The sequence below is a fragment of the Trachymyrmex cornetzi genome, unplaced genomic scaffold (genome assembly GCF_001594075.2).
Source record: "Trachymyrmex cornetzi isolate Tcor2-1 unplaced genomic scaffold, Tcor1.1 scaffold2060, whole genome shotgun sequence".
In the NCBI taxonomy this organism is placed as follows: domain Eukaryota; kingdom Metazoa; phylum Arthropoda; class Insecta; order Hymenoptera; family Formicidae; genus Trachymyrmex; species Trachymyrmex cornetzi.
In genome coordinates, this window is record NW_017296703.1 from 76,417 (window position 1) to 81,974 (window position 5,558).

Sequence of the window (5,558 nt, forward strand, 5' to 3'; positions counted from 1 at the left end):
AAAAAAAATAACTGCGAGAACAATATGTCTTGTCATTTCGACAGTCAGTTAAATAATGATTTCTAAACAAGTGACATAGCGGTCAATTTGAAGACAAACAAGTTTATATAATGTACAATGTATTATGAACGAGCCTTAAAGTTTATTAAGAATTTCAATGTACGCGTGATTTAAACCAATGGTATCATGTTGTCGATTCAGCCCATTGGTCTGTCGATTAATATGCATCATCTCTGATATTAACCTTTTATTATAATAGTTTTCTACATCCAAAATTTCTACGTTTTGCCAATCAAAGTCATGATCGTTCTGCAACCTATGTTCTGTGATCACTGAATGAGTGGATGTTGTACTATGGATATGCTTTTTGTATTCAGAAAGTCTGGTTTTTAATTTTCTCCCAGTTTGTCTCACATAGGAAACATCGCAATCACGACAGTTGATCTTGTAAACCACATTCTTTTTCAATTCATTGTTTAAAGAATCCTTATAAACTTTAATAAAGCGATTCAACTTGTTCAAACTAAAAAATGAAACCCTATGGCAAACCCCATTAATTGTATTTTTGAATTTATTCGATATCTCTTCCAAATATGGTATCGAAAACCATTTAACGCGTTCTTTAGCTAAATTGTTATTTGTCTTTTTATTAGCTGAACAAAAATTCAATTTATTTATTAATGTTTTTACTCTCTCTCTTCTCTCTCTCTCTCTCTTATTAATAGTATCGAATATTAAATTTAGTGGATAATCGTTTTCTAAACGTATCCTAACAACAAATTCAAGATTCTTTTTGTGAAATTGTGGATGTGAGATATAAAAAATTTTATGTACCAGATTGAAAATTATGCCTTTCTTTTGCGAGATTGGATGCTGAGACAAAAAATTCAAAATTCTTCCCGAAAATGTTGGTTTTTGATACCAGTCAAATATATTAATGAATTATTTTTTAAAAGTATATTTGTGTCCAAAAAATTGATAGAATTACCACCCACTTCCAAAGTGAATTGTAACCTTGGATGGAATGAATTGAATTTTTCAAGAATAGAATCAACTTTAGAATTCGGTAAACAAAGAACGATGTCGTCTACATATCTATAATAGAATGCTATATAATATTGAATATTACTCAACATCCAATTCTTCAAATCCATCATAACTAAGTTAGCAATCGGAGAAAGCGGTGAACCCATAGGCGTTCCAAAACTTATTAGTTTTTATATTAATTTGTAATTCATCATTATTAATTATGCGAGGCTGAAAAATGCGTGAACAACATAGATCATTTTTTAATTTTATTCATTGCGTGTTTGGAATTTATTATTGTAACTTACTGAAAGAATGGATTAAACAACGGAAATTAATTTATAAAAACATGAATCGAGTTAGATTTACAAAAAGCTGTATTAACAGAAAGATTGTGCCTTCACATTTAAACAGAATCATTAAGTTCACATCAAATTTTGATTTGAAAAATTCTTCAACAAATAAATTGAATAATATTCGGGATGATTACATTAAAAGAATTCTCAAGGTGGAACTTAGTGATGCATATTTGTCGATTAATATCGCGAGAAATAGAACTTTCCATCTTGCTCGCATTGCTTCAAGGGGGATTCCTATAAATATATTAAATAATTTTTTTCAATCTCAGGACAAAAAGATATATAACGAGTTCTTACTTGCAAGAAAAAGGATTAACAAAAAGAATGCTTGTTTTAAAGGCTAAATTTTAAAGAAAAGATGAAAAGAAGGGGAGAGATAAGGAGCATTGAGTACTTCTGGATGAAGTACATGATAGTGACAGTGACATTGGCCAGTTGTTTCACAATAAAAGGATTACACCTTCGGAGGGATACAACTTGGTTGAGGTTACTGTCGCTCCGAATGAATTTGAAATTAACAAATGTTCATTATCATGTTTAAGGGATAAATGGTTCACTAATCTTTCATCGGTTTCTATTCCAGAGTGTGTTCAGTGCCATTTGCAATTAGGTGGAAACTTTTCGCTTCCCATTTGTTATAATAACAAATTAATTTTTGAAATCATAAAAATGTTGAATTCAATATAAAAAAATTACAGACGTCTGTTCACAACTCAGTTAGAAATAATTCTATTGCAATAATAAATAGCCTATTTTCTCTCAAACCAAAAAAGAATTTTGTTACCAAAAAATTACAAAAAGCAACACGGTTAAGCAATTTTTAAAGGACAATAATAACATTATTTTCACTAAAGCTGACAAAGACAGTTTAACGGTAGCACTAGACAAAAACATGTATTTTGAAAAAGTTAAAACAATGCTTGATGATAAAGACACGTACATGAAAATTCTCAAGGATCCCACGAGTAAAATTAACAGTAACTTGAGGCAACTGTTGGCAGGATGGAAAAAACAAAATTACAATTAAACTAAATTGCCCATTTAGAATCATCATATCCTCTTTGGATAGTATTGGGTATGGGAATAGGTTTCCGCCTATTGTAGAAAGATGTCGTTAGTAGCATTGCTTGTGTGTTTGATAGAACGGTAACACATGTGTTTGAAAGGTTTGTGTTCAAACTTTTGAGCCCAATAGTTGGCATTCGTTCGAAGCGTAAAAAAGAGTAACTTTTTTTGCGTTGAAGATGTCGGAATTTATTCCAAAAAAGCAACATTTGCGGGAAGTTTTACTCCATTATTTTATTTTAAAGGAAAGTGCTGCAAAATCGCATCGTTTGCTCATAGATGTTTACGGTGAGCATGCTCCATCGAAAACCAGTTGTAAAGAATGGTTTCGGCGATTCAACAGTGGTGATTTTGACGTGCGTGACAAAGAACGCGAAGGAACAAATTTGAAGATGCAGAATTGCAAGCATTACTCGAAGAAGATTCAAGTTTATCGCTCGATAGGTTGTCAAAAGAGTTAAATGTTGATGGATCCACTGTTGGAAAACGTCTACACGCAATGGGAATGGTGCAAAAAGAAGGAAATTGGGTGCCATACAAATTGAAAGAGAGAGACATGGAAAGACGTTTGGTCATCTGCGAGATGCTTCGTCAACGACAACAAAGGAAGGGTTTCAGTAGATATACTAGGCCGGTTCTAACCCATGGGGCTAGAGGGGAGCGCGGGGTGCGCGAGATACTCGTAGGCGAGGGGAAGCGTAGCGCGAGGATTCTTCGGTGGTGGGGGTATGACGTCATGCGGAATGGCAGTAAGATTTTGGGGATTGCAGTCACGTACAAGTCAACAAAAAAACATCACAAAAAAAGGAAATATTGCCATGAACAAAAAACAATACAAAAAACAAACAGTTATAGAACGAAAAGTGTTACAAAGGGCATATACTCCAACCGTTTTTCGACCAAGATATAGCGTAATGTAATATTTCTATAGAAACAATATTTATTAATTATTTTAAATACCTAAATACAACCAAGTTTCATAATTATTGAGAGTAGGTATAGTAGGCGAGTTCTAACTCTATGTGGCTAGAGCGCGGAGAAGGTCCCCCGGTCGCTACTGCAATCCCGCGACCACCCCAAAAATGCATTGCGGGCCGCCGCCGCCGCTGCCGCCATGGGCCACCGCCACCTGCCCATAAAAGTACAAGAACCTCTTTTTCCTTTTGTCTTTTTATAACTTAGTTTTCACAATACGCTGTGTTCTTTTCTTTTTCTTTTACTAGGGCAAAGGATATGACGGATGGGTAGTAAAATAAAGTACATATACATATATAGTGATGCGAACGAATTTAATTTTATTCACATCTTATTACACCGATTTTTCTCATTTTATAATATTCTTTTGCGATTAGCAGCGTTCGAACACGATCAGTGGCTCGGACGTCGCTAGCAGCGGTTTCTGGAAAAAAAAGAATAAAAAAACTTTTTGATCACTATTCGCTTTTTTAACGGAGAATAATATGCATTACACTAGTCACCGTAAATGCAATACTTTATGGCTTATATTTTGATTGCGCTGATGATGAGGAACTCGTTGGTGACTTTAATGCTTTTTCGTTGGGACATTCCCAATATCTCGGGTTTTCCTTCGATTGTGATGGGGGACTTGGCGGACCTTGCTGTAAGGGACGGTACCCCTTGCACTCGATCGATTTTCGATGTATATATTCTTTTACTCGATCCATATCTTATCGCTCGTAATCGAAGTTTACGATTAAACGAAAAAAGCTTTGTACACTGTTTATATACACTGTCAGATCGGTGACATGTCGTGACGCGCTAAGAGAAGCGCCGATATTTCGGATACTAAACAAAAAAAACATAACTTTTCTGCAGTAAATGTAGAATGCAGGATGTGCAGGTATCCGCACAAAGTTAACGCTCGAGTTTTATGTTAGGTTAGGTTAGCGCTTTGTCCTAACGACTATTTTGTCGGAATTTTCACGAAATGGAGAAATCATGGAGTCCATTGGACATAACGAAATATATAATATATCATAAGTGCTCGACACCTCAGTTGGTGTCTTGAGAGATTGTCGAATCGATCGCAATAAGAGCAGTGCGAAAAGTGTGGCTAACCATCGTGCGAACGTCGTGGATATAGCGGACATAACCGAGAACATTGGAAACGTGGATCCTGAATAGTTCGCAAATATTTGAGATGAAGTGTGTTTTATAATAGTTTTAATGTTTTATAATACTATTTGAACAGTAATGTGAACAGTATTGTGAACGAAACATGGATCACGATGAGATAATGGAACGAATGAAGATGGAGTACGATGAAAGCAATGTATTGCATACTAGAAAAGATGCGATACGCGTTCTAGGAAAAGTCGTGACAGAGAGAGACACAAGTGTGCGAATATCACCGGTGCAATTTCTACGCGATCGAGGGTTAGGAATATGCGGCCAGCGTGTCAGGAAACAAGCAGAAATTCACAACGAGCCCGTTTGTTTCTGGCCTTTATTCGCGCGACAGAAAGTGTACACGCGGTTATTCAATAAACATTGTGAGAACTATGACTTTGAAAATAGATATAAAACTGACAATTTAACAGACGACTTTTTTTGTGTGTCGAAAATCGCAATGCAGACCGTTTATTACTGCTACAGAAACATTACGATTCCCGCGGGTGGTGAAAAAATAGCCAATCTGTTGATAGGTGGTGATGCAAATATGCCATGTTATTACTGCGAGGATCCTGCTTTAAAAAAATATTTTCGTGACATGTGTGATGATGAATGCTTTGTTTGTGAACATGCTGTTTCGCATTAGAAAATTATCACATGGCGCGAATGTACTATGCAATTATAGATATGGAGCGGTGGTGCAACGTGTGTGATCGAGTCACTTGCAAGTGCTCCGTGGAAGAGTGCGACGTGATCTAAAGACTTTGATTTAAAAAACATGGAAAACCACGAGCAAGTGGAACGCGAATTGCTGGAGCAGTGCGGTCAGGTCGCTACTTTGGTTGAATGTTTCGCGTGGCTGCAACGATGCGACGAGTGCATCGAGCGGCTCGAAGAACTTTGTTGTGCCAAGCGTCCGCGCCCCGCTGTTGGACATAGACAATCCGTGGTGGCGAGGATCGCGCGACTCGCGGG